Source organism: Antechinus flavipes, chromosome 1 (genome assembly GCF_016432865.1).
Source record: "Antechinus flavipes isolate AdamAnt ecotype Samford, QLD, Australia chromosome 1, AdamAnt_v2, whole genome shotgun sequence".
Classification (NCBI taxonomy): Eukaryota; Metazoa; Chordata; class Mammalia; order Dasyuromorphia; family Dasyuridae; genus Antechinus; species Antechinus flavipes.
Genome location: NC_067398.1, coordinates 309,171,753 through 309,185,849, shown reverse-complemented (window position 1 = coordinate 309,185,849; position 14,097 = coordinate 309,171,753).

Below are 14,097 nucleotides of genomic sequence, written 5' to 3'. Positions count from 1 at the left end.
AATGTAAATAGAGCAATCACAAAACGATCAAATTGAATGTTGCAGAATTTCAAATAACAAACATGATTCCAAATAAGTGATATCAGATATTCTCTCCTTTGCAGAAAATTCCATGAGAATTGTACATTGCATATTGTCATCTTTTTTTTGATATACTGAGTAGTTTTTGCTTTTTTGTCTCTTCTATTTTTTTATTTTAAAATTATTTTATGGGATGGCACTCAGGAAGGGGGAAGGATAGTGGGAAAAACTATGGTGATGGGAAAAAAAAGATAAAAATGTGTCTTTAAAAAATTCAGGTTATTTGAGGCTGTGTTGTGAAGTCTTTTTTTTTTTTTAATAGCTTTTTATTTACAAGATATATGCATAGGTAATTTTTCAGCATTGATAGTTGCAAATCCTTTTGTTCCAACTTTTTCCCTCCTTTCTCCCACCCCTTCCCCCAGATGGTAGGTTGATCAAGACATGTTAAATATGTTAAAGTACAAGTTAAGTGCAATATGTGTATACATGTCCAAACAGTTATTTTGCTGTATAAAAAGAGTCAGACTTTAAAATAGTGTACAATTAGCCTGTGAAGGAAATCAAAAATGCAGGCGGACAAAAATAGAGGGATTGGGAATTCTATGTAGTGGTTCATAGTCATCTCCCAGAGTTTTTTCCCTGGGTGTAGCTGGTTCAGTTCATTACTGCTCTATTGGAACTGATTTGGTTCATCTTCATTGTTGAAGAGGGCCACATCCATCAGAATTGATCATCATATAGTATTGTTGTTGAACTATATAATGATCTCCTGGCCCTGCTCATTTCACTCAGCATCAGTTCATGTAAGTCTCTTTAGGTCTTTCTGAAATCATCCTGATGGTCATTTATTACAGAACAATAATATTCCTAATATTCATATACCATAATTTACCCAACCATTCTCCAATTGATGGGCATCCATTCATTTTCCAGTTTCTAGCTACTACAAATAGAGCTGCTACCAACATTTTGGCACATACAGGTCCCTTTCCCTTCTTTAATATCTCTGTGGGGTATAAGCCCAGTAGTAGCACTGCTGGGTCAAAGGGTATGCACAGTTTGATAACTTTTTGAGCATAGTTCCAAATTGCTCTCCAGAATGGCTAGATGTATTGTTGTGAAAAGTCTTAAATGTTAAACAGAAGAGTATATTTGATCATAAAGCTAATATGCTCTAGAAAAATCACTTTGGCAATTATGTGAAGGATAGATAGAATGCAGTTAATTCATGTGGGCCTGCAGATTCAAACTTATGAATAGCTAAGTGCTCTCTATTTTCTTTCCTATTTTAGGCTTCAATTCCCCTCTGTTTGTCCTATCTTTCCTAGTGTGAAGGTCATTCTTTTTGATAGTTCTTTTATTCAATGGTTTATAATCTAAACATTTCCTGATATTTTGTTGTCTTTTGCTGACCTTCAAGTCACTTTCCCAAGTTTCTCAATGATTTTCTGAAGATGAGACTCATTTCTTCTCTCTATTACATCCCTTGATGTCAGTTTCAGGGACTCTGATATTCATATTGAGAAAAAAAATTTTCATTCAGATGGTGACACTCATTAATAATGCTATTTGCTAGTAGCTTTTAAAAATATTTCCTTAGGTTTCTCATCTTAGGGTGATTTGCCATAACCATGGACATCCTACTAAAATTTTAAAAAGTCTAGTCCTCTTGCTGAGTGATTTCAGGCACTGAAGTTGTTTTTAAAGCCTAATTTCCCTCTACTGCTGAGCCAGTTGGCTAGATGATTTCAGTGGGTAGTGTTAGGCCTGGAGTCCACAAGACCAGAGCTCAAATTTGGCCTTAGATACTTAGCTGCATGATTCTGGGCAAATTACCTTTGCCTGCCTCTGCTTCCTCAACTGTAAAAGGGGAGTGAGGGGGAAGAGAGAGAGAAGAGGGAGTAATAATAGCACCTGCCTCCCAGGAATTGACCCTTTTCTAGATGTCTGTCCATGCCATCCTCAGGAAATTTTTGGTGTGTGATGATATGTCTTATACTTCTTGCTTGGGCCATAGAAATCATTCCTTAAAGACTATAAAAGTGTATACATTGTTTACCCCATATAATGAGCAGAATATACTTATTAACTGTTTGCTGGCCAGGGCAATAGGATTTTTCTCAACATGAATATCAGAGTTCCTAAATCTGACATCCAGGGATGCAGTAGAGAGGGAAGTCTCTAGAAAGTCATTGAGAAACTTGGGAGAGTGACTAGAAGATCAGCAAAAGACAACAAAGATAGAGAGGTTTGAAAAAATGGATTCTTGCCTATTCTAACACATTCTGCTATTTAGGGAAAATAGAGAGCTGTATAAAGGAAGCACAACTATTTTCCCCCTTTTTATACTTTACTAGATGTTTCTTCCCCTACAGGCAAGAGAAGACATTTAAGACTACTACAACTAGCACTTGGTCTGGATGTATCACCAATAGCTATCCATCCATCCATCTCTTTCAATCTATCTCAATCTACTTTGAGATAATAATTGAATACATGTGAACTGAGGAAATTACAAGTGAGAGAATACAAAAAGAAAAAAGTAGAGAGCCCAGGACAGTGTTGGGAGAGACCCATGCTTAGTGGGTGTGATATGGATAAATAATCAGTATAGTAGACTGAAGAATGGTCCAGTAAGTAGAAAAAAAACTGGAGAAACCAGTATCATGAAAATTTAGAAAAGAGACTGTCAGGAAGGAAAAGTATTTTTTTTTTGTTTGTGTTTTTTTTAATTATAGCTTTTTATTGACAGAACATATGCATGGGTAATTTTTCAACATTGTCCCTTGCACTCACTTCTGTTTCAACTTTTCCCTTCCCTCCTTCTACTCCCTTCCCTAGATGACAGGCAGTTTCATACATGTTAAACATGTTTAAAAAAGTATATCTTAGATACAATATATGTGTGCAGATCCGTATAGTTCTCTTGTTGCACAATAACAATCAGATTTAGAAGGTAAAAATAATCTGGGTAAAAAAACAAAAATGTAAGTAGTCCACATTCATTTCCCAGTGTTCTTTCTCTGGCTGTAGCTATTCTAGCCATCATTGATCAATTGGAACTGAATTAAATCTTCTCTTTGTCAAAGATATACTATTCCATCAGAATACATTCTCATACAGTATTTTTGTTGAAGTGTATAATGATCTCCTGGTTCTGCTCATTTCACTTATCATTAGTTCATGTAAGTCTCTCCAAGCCTCTCTGTATTCATCCTGCTGGTTATTTCTTACAGAACAATAATAGTTCATAACATTCATATACCACAATTTACCCAACCATTCTTCAATTGATGGGCATCCATTCAATTTCCAGTTTCTAGCCACTACAAAGAGGGCCGCCACAAACATTTTTGCACATGTGGGTCCCTTTCCCTCCTTGAAGATCTCTTTGGGATATAAGCCCAGTAGTAACAGTGCTGGATCAAAGGATATGCACAGTTTGATAACTTTTTGAGGATAATTCCAAATTGCTCCAGAATGGTTGGATCTGTTCACAACTCCAACAACAATGCATCAGTGTCCCAGTTTTCCCACATTCCCTCCAACATTCGTCATCTTAGCCAATCTGACAGGTGTGTAGTGGTATCTCAGAGTTGTCTTAATTTGCATTTCTCTGATCAATAGTGATTTGGAACACTCATATGAGTAGAAATAGTTTCAATTTCATCATCTGAAAATTGTTCATATCCTTTGACCATTTATCAATTGGAGAATGGCTTGATTTCTTATAAATTAGAGTCAATTCTCTATATATTTTGGAAATGAGGCCTTTATCAGAACCTTTAACTGTAAAAATGTTTTCCCAGTTTATTGCTTCTCTTCTGATCTTGTTTGCATTAGTTTTGTTTGTGTAAAAATTTTTTAACTTGATATAATCAAAATTTTCTTTTTTGTGATCAGTAATGATCTCTAATTCTTCTTTGGTCACAAATTCCTTCTTCCTTTACAAGTCTGAGAAGTAAACTATCCTATGTTCCTCTAATTTATTTATAATCTCGTTCTTTATGCCTAAATCATAAACTCATTTTAATCTTATCTTGGTGTACGGTGTTAAGTGTGGGTCCATGCCTAGTTTTTGCCATACTAATTTCCAGTTTTCCCAGCAGTTTTTGTCAAATAATGAATTCTTATCCCAAAAGTTGGGATCTTTGGGTTTGTCAAACACTAGATTGCTACAGTTATTGACTATTTTATCCTGTGAACCTAACCTATTCCACTGATCAACTAGTCTTATTTCTTAGCCAAGACTAAATGATTTTGGTGACCACTGCTTTATAATATAGTTTTAGATCAGTTACAGCTAGATCACCTTCATTTAATTTTTTTTTCATTAGTTCCCTTGAAATTCTTGACCTTTTTTTGGCAATTGTCAATGCTGTAAAATTACCCATACATATAACTTGAAAATAAAAAACTATTAAAAAAAAAAAAAAAGAAAGAAAGAAAGAAATTCTTGACTTTTTCTTCTTCCAGAGGAATTTTGTTGTCATTTTTTCTAGGTCATTAAAATGGTTTCTTGGGAGTCTGATTGGTATAGCACTAAATAAATAGATTAGTTTAGGGAGTATTGTTATATTTATTATATTTGCTCAGCCTATCCAAGAACACTTAATATTTTTCCAATTGTTCAAATCTGACTTTATTTGTATGGAAAGTGTTTTGTAGTTTTGCTCATATAGTTCCTGACTTTCTTTTGGCAGATAGATTCCCAAATATTATATCCTATAGACAGTTATTTTAAGTGGAATTTCTCTTTGTATCTCTTGCTGTTGGATTTTGTTGGTGATGTATAAAAATGCTGAGGATTTATGTGGATTTATTTTGTATCCTGCAACTTTGCTAAAGTTGTGGATTATTTCTAATAGCTTTTTAGTAGAATCTCTGGGGTTTTCTAAGTATACCATCATATCATCTGCAAAGAGTGATAATTTGGTTTCCTCATTACCTACTCTAATTCCTTTAATCTCTTTCTTAACTCTTATTGCCAAAGCTAGCGTTTCTAATACAATATTGAATAGTAATGGTGATAGTGGGCAACCTTGTTTCACTCTTTATCTTATTGAGAATGGTTCAAGTTTATCCCCATTACATATGATGCTTACTGACAGTTTTAAATAGATGCTCCTGCCTATTTTAAGGAAAAGTCTATTCCTATACTCTCAAGTGTTTTTATTAGGAATGAGTGTTAGATTTTATCAAATGCTTTTTCTGCATCTATTGAGATAATCATATGGTTTTTGTTCATTTGATTATTGGATATTGATATTATGCTAATAGTTTTCCTAATATTGAACCAGCCCTGCATTCCTGGTATAAATCCTACTTGGGCATGGTGTATTATCCTGGGGGATGATATTCTGTAATCTTTTTGCTAATATTTTATTTAAGATTTTTGCATCAATATTCATTAGGGAGATTGGTCTATAATTTTCTAGTTGAATCAACTAGATCAAATGTTGCAGAGAGGTCAAGAAAGATAAAAACTGAGAAAAAATCATTAGATTTGAGATTTGAGATAAACAGTTTGACAATTGGTAAACTTCAGAGAGATTAGTTTCAATTGCATTTTGAAGTCAGAAGCTAGAGGAGTTAGAAGAATATGAGAGAAGAGACAGTAGAGGCACATAGTATAAATGGCTTTCTCAAGTTTTAACAATAAAGGGAAGGAGAGATATAGGTCAGGAGCTATACCTAGATGGTATGATCAAGTGAGAATTTTTAGCTATGTGTGGAGACATGAACATGTTTGTAGACAGAGTGTGGAATAGAGAGATAAGGTGAAAAACTTAGAGGAATGTGTGAATTCTTTTTCTGTATTTTATTTTCATTATTTCTGTGTTTCCCCTATGACCTGTATAATATGTTCAGACCCATATTTACTTGAGCCTTGGCCAGCTATAAACATATTTATTTAACCTGAGCTGATGATATTTATCAGTATTTGACATTTATTGATATTTAGTCTATTAGCTTGACCACTATCTGCTTGATTACCTGAAGCTGAAGGCCTGATTTTCTGTTTCCTAGAAATCAGGAAATTTCCCTGAAACCTTCCACTCCTATCTCTCCGGATAGCAACAACCAATTAGATGCCTTTCCCTTCCCACCCTTCTCAATGCTCTCTTACTCTTGTATAAAAGCTGTGTATTTTTACTACTTCTTTAGCCCTCCTACTACAACCTTCTTCTTTCCCTTATCTCGTGATAGAACAGCTCATCCTCTGGAGGTTTAATAAACAACCTTTCTGGTTTCTACTTTGAGTGATCTCTAAGAGTAGTCGTTTTGGGTAAGGGTCTTCTACATTCCTCACAACAGTATCAGAAAATTAGAGGGAAAAAAATGGTGTAATGGTTCTAAAGTCTTCTGGCTTTAGGATAGTCCTAGGTCTGCTGGTCCATGATAACCAAATTCCTGATACCACTCCTCAGTTCTACCTTTTCCTGATACCACTCCTCAAATTAGCATATTAATGCTGTAAAATTTAGCTTTAGGCTGTAAAATTAACATATTAATGATATGAAAAACTGGATAAATGTGTCTCCTTGCTTCTGGTTCTTTACTAAATTATTTTGAAACTTAGCCCGCTTCAATTGGTGTTACACATTACAATAAACTTTGCCCCTTGAAACAAGTCTGTGACTCCAACCTTTTGGAATCCCTTCCCAATCTTAACAACTGTGTCAAAGGTGGGGGCAAATTTGAAAGTTGTTGTAGGACTAGAGATCAAAGGAAAGGTTAGGGCTATATAATAAATAGGTCTGAGAATCATTTGCATCGATGTTAATTGAATCCTTGTGAACTTATGAGATTCACAATCAAAATACTACCAAAAGGGGGGAAGAAGAAGGCTCAAGACAGAACCTTGGTGGAAAGAATAGGGGAAGATGTCCCAAGTGATTTGAGACACAGAGGAGATAAAGGGAAACTCATAGGAAATGGTCTTAATTTTAGAGAGTAAATAAGAATTATGATCTACAGCTGAGAAACTGTGTATGTGGGGGGGAGAGGGGGGAGGGGAAAGAGGAGGTGTCAAAGGATGCTTGAAGAGACAATTTTCCTTGCCAAGGATGCCTGACTTGGAATCTCTTGCTATGTGGGACAGGGTACCAGGCCCCTCTTACACAAATTGACTGCTCGGAAGTGTCTCCAGATACAAACAGAAAGCCTTTATTCTATTCTTGCAAGAAGTGGGCCAGCACACTCACTAGCCAGTCTATTATGGTGTGGCCCAATACAGAGGCAGAAGCTGGGTTATATAGCTGAAAAAAAACTGAGGGTTATCCTATTGATTTTTCAATTCATTGAATAGACTGAATTCTTCAGGAAAACGGAAGTGGCTATTGACTAATGGACAACAATGCTTCTGCTTCATAGAGATCCTAAAACTTAGGCTTAGGATCTGACTTACTTTACTCTACAGTCTCTGAAAAATCTTCACTTCTAACACTCTATAACAAGAAAAGATCAAAATGGATTCGTGATTTAGACATAAAGAGTGATATTATAAGCAAAGTAGAAGAATAAAGGATAGTTTACCTCTCAAATCTGTGGAGAAGGAAGGAATTTGTATCCAAAGAACTGGAAATCATAATTGAACACCAAATAGATAATTTTGATTATATTAAATTAAAAAGTTTTTATACAAACAAACCAATGCAGATAGAATTAGAAAGGAAGCATAAACTGGGGGAAAAATTTTACATTGTTGGTGGAGTTGTGAATTGATTTAACCATTCTGGAGATCAATATGGAACTATGCCCAAAGGGCTATCAAATTGTGCATACCCTTTGATCCAGCAATGTTTCTCCTGGGCTTGTATCCTAAAGAAATCTTAAAAGGAGGGAAGGAGACCCACATGTATTAGAATGTTTATGGTAGCCTTTTTTGTAGAAGCAAGAAACTGGAAACTGAGTGGACGTCCATCAGTTGGGGAATGGCTGAATAAGTTAGGGCATATGAATGTTTTGGAATATTATTATTTCTATAAGAAATGATCAGCAAGCTGATTTCAGAAAGGCCTGGAAAGACTTACCTGAGCTGATGATAAGTGAAATGAACAGAACCAGGAGATCATTATATGCACCAACAGCAAGATTATATGATGATCAATTCTGATGGATATGGCTCTCATCAACAATGAAGTGATTCAGACAAGTTCCAATGGTCTTGTGATGAAGAAAGCCATCTACATTCAGATAGAGTGATGTAATAGGAACTGTGTCCCCCTGATCTTTGGTGGGGGAATGGACCTGGGTTGGAAAAACCCTAAATCTCAAACCCTCCTGACCTTTGTGAGCAACCTTACTCTCCTTTTCATAAGGGAAACTCCCATAATAATCTTCTTTCTCAATTTTTTCCCCTTTTTGATCTGATTTGTGTGTGTGTGTGTGTGTGTGCAGCATGATATTTGTGGAAATATGTATAGAGGAATTGCATATGTTTAACATATATTGGATCATTTGCCTACTGGGGGAGGGAGAGGGGGGAAGGGAAGGAGAAAAACCCTACAGGGTTTTGTAGGGATGAATGTTGAAAATTATCCATGTATATATTTTGAAAATAAAAAGCTATAATTTTTTAAAAAGAGAGAGAGAAATCTTTATTTATCCCATTCATTGCTATTTCTTGACAGGGAACCTTTGCCACCTTTTAACCCTCCCTGGGAGGTCAGCAGAATCGAGGGACATATGTCTAGGAATTCTAAGACTCATGGCAAAGATAGGACAGTTCACCTCTATCCCTTAATTTACTGGAGGGCAATTGAGAGCAGAAACCCAAGTCCCTTCTAGGACCACCCCTTTATCGAAGATTTGGGCCCTCTGTCCAGCAATATTTCTTCAACTCAGTACCCATCCCCTGAACCCTCAAATCCTGGAGTTTGAAACCTCTCCCATACCAGGAGCAGTATCCCTTTTTCTCTCCTTCAGGATCTTGATTCAACCATCCCTCCAAAGTCTGCCCATTGAGAAAAATAGCTTTTGTTGTTGTTGTTATTGTTGTTAATAAGCTCTTGGGGTGAAATAGGGTGCATATGTCTTTTTCAATGTCAGACCGTGTGGGACAGTAGTGACCACAAAAAAAACTCTCGTAAGAAAAAGCAAAAAATAGTTTATTACAATCTCTTGAGAAAGGGTATCTCCCATTTGACAAGGTGTTTGTTGGTAAAAGGAGTGCAAAACACAAGATTAAGCTTCCTCCTTTGATCTTTTCTTCCATTGTTTGGGGGAGTCCCGGTTTATACTCTAAACCCGGAAATCTATTCCAGAAACAAAAGAATTTGTCAATAATAATAAACTCTTAATTTAAATTTCTCTAAAAGACTTCTATACAAGCAGATATCCTCAAATGACAGAATTCAAAGCCATCATCACTTTTAAAAGAAGTACTTAAATGTTAATGAAGAGATGGTGGGAAACTGGAGGGAAATGTTGATTCAAGACAATGGCACACCTGCAACTTTTTAGCTATAGCTCTATTATAAAAGCTCAATCATAATTAGATCATATTTCCATGTGAGGCTCTTCACTTAGTTAATCCCACACTTAGGAATTAATCCCAATTTTAGGGAAGAATTTGGTCCTTACTCTGAGGACCCTATTAGATATTTTGAGGATTTTAAAGCCATCACCCTCCAATTTGATCTTACCTAGGAAAATATCATCATCTCCTGTTGTACCATGGGGGCAGGAGGTAGAGGGTGGGGTGGGGTTTGGAGATGATAGAGCCAAATCCTCCTCTTTTGATAGATACCCTCCAGGGGCGATTGTGTCCCAATCTCAGACCCTGAGTGGAATTATCAGAAAGGAAACAGACACAGAGAGAATGAATCATTTTCTAATTTACATCATTGAAGGTATGAAAAGAGGAATTAAACAGGTTAATTATGAAAAACTTAAGGAAGTTATCCAAGGAGCTGAGGAAAATCCTACTCTCTTTTAGGGGTGCTTTATAGAGGCTCTAACCTGAACTCCACTTTTTCAGAAGGGACTACTGCCCATAGCATGCATTTTATTAGTCTACCCCAGACATTCAGAGGAAGCTGCAGAAGTTAGCCCTGGGTCCTCAAACTCTCCAGACACAGCTGTTTAGAAACAGCTTTTGGAGTCTTTAATAATAGAGTTCAAGCTGAGGCAGAGGAGAATGAAGGCAGAGCCAGGCTGAGGATCAGAAAATAGGTTCAACTTTTAACTACTGCCATATCTGAACCATATGGGTTCATGTCTCAGATGCCATGGCCAAAGGCATTGTTCTCACAATTGTCCTCAAAGAAAACTCCCAGATCCATGACCTAAGTGCAACCAGAAGGGGTACAGGAAAAGAAACTGCCCGTAGTGGGGTCTAGTTGCTCTCCCCAATTCTCTGTCCTCTTGTCTCCTCAGGGCCAGGAACAAAGGTATCTGGGGTTTGGCTAGGCTTCCCCTTATTCCATCATGATAGTCAAACCCAGGCTAGGGTTTGGATGTGGCAAGTAAATCCATTGAATTTCTCTTTGACTTTATGGGAGCCTTGTTTTCTGTCCTGCCCTGGTACTCTAGCTCCACTCATCCCTCCCTTCACAGGGTGATGGGAATTGAAGGAAACCATTTTGAGACCTTCTCTCTGCCCTGTCAGTTTGGTGACCTGTTATTCAAACACTCTTTTCTTATCATTTCCTCCTGTCTTGTCTCCTTGTTGGGGAATGACTTAATGCTGAAATTGGCGACCCAACTTTCTCTTCTTAGATCTCCAGACACTTTTTGTGCTTCTCTCAAAGCCCTCCCATATTCCATCTGAAATCTCAGAGGTATTCTGTCTGGGACCCAGGAATCCCTGGACTACTCATGCTACCTCAGCTTTAGTGTGCTCTGGGATCCCAACTTTTTCCCATTGGATACACCAGTATCCAACGAAGCCAGAATCCAGAGAGGGAATACAACCTCTGATTGAAAAAAATTTTTGAGCACAAGTTTTTAGGTCCTTGTCAGTCTCCTTGTACTTTAGATCTTAAAGATGTTTTCTTTTATAAACCACTATTAACTTTCTAGGTTCCCAAGGCTATACAGTTTCTTTATTTAAGGCTCACATTATCCCATCAGTCTGTTAAATATTTGGCTCATGAATTAACTCCCACCTCCTCTTCACTCTCTATGGAGAGGTGATCTTGTCCCTCCCAGAAACTGACCAGAGCTAAACTGACCTCTGTCCCAGTGTTAGCCCTGCTGGACTTAAACAGGGAAAGGAAGAAAGGTTATTCTGTGGTGAGCCTCAATAAACTTGGAGGCTAAGCCATCACTCCCCCCACCACCTCCTTTTCCCCTCCCACTCCCTCCCCTGCCCCCCTCTGCCCAGAGAGCCAAACTCTTTGCTCTCACTAGAACTTTAGAATTGGGGAAAGGAATGGGTGAACATGTATCCTGACTCCATGCATGCCTTTCATGTCTTGCATGCTTATGGGGCTATATGGAAATGTGTGGAATGGAGATGAAGAATTTACAGTAATGTGTGAATTCTTTTTTCTTTATTTTCATTATTCCTGCGTTTCCCTATGATCTGCATAAGTACAATATGTGCAGGCCTATATTTACTTAAACCTTACTTACAGGCATATTTACTTAACCTAAGTTGGTGACATTTATCAGTATTTGACATTTATCGATATTTAGTCTGTTAGCTTGACCACTGTCGGCTCGATTATCTAAAGCCTGAAGATCTAAGCCAGAAACCTTCCATTCCAATCTCTTCGGATAGAAACAACCAATTAGATACCTCCCTGACCCCCCAATGCTCTCTTACTTGTGATATAATCTCTTGTAACAAAATCTATAAAAGCTGTGTATATTCACTGATTCTTTGGCCCTCCTGCTGTGAGTACTTTCACTTTCCTTTATCTCTCATGGCTGGACTGCCCACCTCACATGAGATGCTATAATAAACAATCTTTCTGCTTTCTACTTTGAGTGATCTTTGAATAGCCATTTTGGATAGGGATCTTCTGTGTCCCACACAGTAAGAAAAGGGATTTTTTGACAACCAAACATCCTCCCATTAAGTATACAGGGAACATTCTTCAATTAGTGCAAGCTGTCCACGGACCTAGAGAGGTTTCTATTATGTTTTGTAAAGGACGCTAGAAAGGGGATTCACTTCAGGTCAAGAGAAAAAGGCTTGCAGATTCGCCTGTGCTGCTGCCTATTTGCTCCTGATGGTATCTTTGATTCCCCAACTCCCCAACTCCTATTCTCGCTCCTATAGCTCCCAAGAACAGACTCCTTGCTAAAGACAGGGGATGCACCCTTTCTCTTTCTGAGAGATTTCAAATATCCTTAGGCTAACTTCTAATCCTAGAGGCCAGAGGGTAGAAATTTCTTCTTGGCCTACACCTAGTTACTCACTTGGAATAGAATGCTCTCCAATTCTCATTTTCCCTGGTCAAACAATTAGACAAGTTTGCTTCATCCCAGCTTTCCTTTTTTGTTGGTGTTATCTTCCACTTTTTCCAAAATAATTGCTTTCTCTCCTATTACCAGTGTGCTTTGTATCCTCCAGACTTCAGGTCATGAACTTCCCAACCTACCATTTGCTATCTAATCCTAAAACTCAACACCCCCAGGATGCTGCTGCCACCATCAAGTTCCCTTCCTCAATCTGGACTCATTGAGGCAGGGCCAGCTCTGTACCTTTGTCAGTCTGAAGCAGCTCCAGAAGAAGATGATCTCCATCTCTTTGCCCCGAGAGAATTTGGTTTTGGATTGCTTAAGGGGGAAAATGATGAGGAATGAGAAAGAGGCAATTCCTGAGAAATCCTAAGACTAGCTAGCCTTGGAAATGCCTCAAATAATACTGGCCAATAGCAGTAATTCAATAGTGACTCTATTGGTCTGTAAGCTATAACACTCAATAATGGGAACTATTCCACCCCTACCATAATAAAACTTCATATTTGTTTCTCTTTCCTATAAAATTATCTTGCTTCTGACTCTTTGCTAAACATTTCTTTGGATCTTTGTCCACTTCAATTGGGATCACAATTATCTCCCTGATTCTGAGTCTGTTAAACTCCTTTGCAATTTTATACTGCCATCAAGAAGAGTAATTTCTTCTTGCTTCTGCCTCTTTTGCTAAAATTCCCTTGGAAATTAAACAGATGTCAAGCAGCAAAATAAATCTTGGTTCCTTAACTTGGAGACTAAATGTGCGAATTCTTTTGCCAAACCCATGATACGGACCAGGAGGACCTTATCTTGCTGGGATATTTTTATCCTCAAAAAACTGAGGTCTTCTGAGTCCAAAATTTATGTTCTTTTTCTCTAGTTAATCTGATGAGCTATTCTGATTATTAATTCAATCCTGCTCAGTCCTCTTAAGATCCAGTATTTTCATCTCCTCCCTTTCTTCACTCTTCAACTGTTTCCTATTCTTTTCAGGCTTTGTTTGTTAATTAATAGGTAAATATTAACAGTGTGAAATAAGAGATGATGGGGATTGGAGAGAGTTTGCAATTTAATGGGGCATCAGAACACTGCAAGTCAGAAAGGACAAACAACCACCACCATGAAATCTAAAGCAATGACGCTAATGGTAAAATTTCTGGCTGGAAGCAGGTTGACAGAAAGTTTTAATGCTAATATTTATCTTTGTGTGAAGTTTCTATTCTAATTTGTAGAGGGGAGTTGTGGAGCAAGAATGTAACTCGGGGAATGCTGTCTCCACAATCCTCTAGAAGTGCAGGGTTCAAGGTATAGTACTAAAAAAGGGCTTGTAAAAGGCTTCCCTGAGCCCGTTATTTAGTTAAATTTGTTTACTGACTGGAAGTTTGGTTACTTTTATTTAGACTGAGAAGTTCTAGGGGTGAGAGAGATGGTGGGTTTTGTTTGTTTGTTTGCTTTTGTTTTGTTTTAGGTTGGGCACCAAGTAATTATAATTTAGTTATAGACACACATAATCAGACCAGATCTTCCTGTTTGAAAGATTACTCAGGGAAGGTTTTGGGTCTCTATCCATTTTACCACATAGCTCCTCAAGGGAGATAAATCAATTGAGGAAACTGGCCTAGGATTATGGGAAGATAAAATTTTTATGAATGTCCAGCT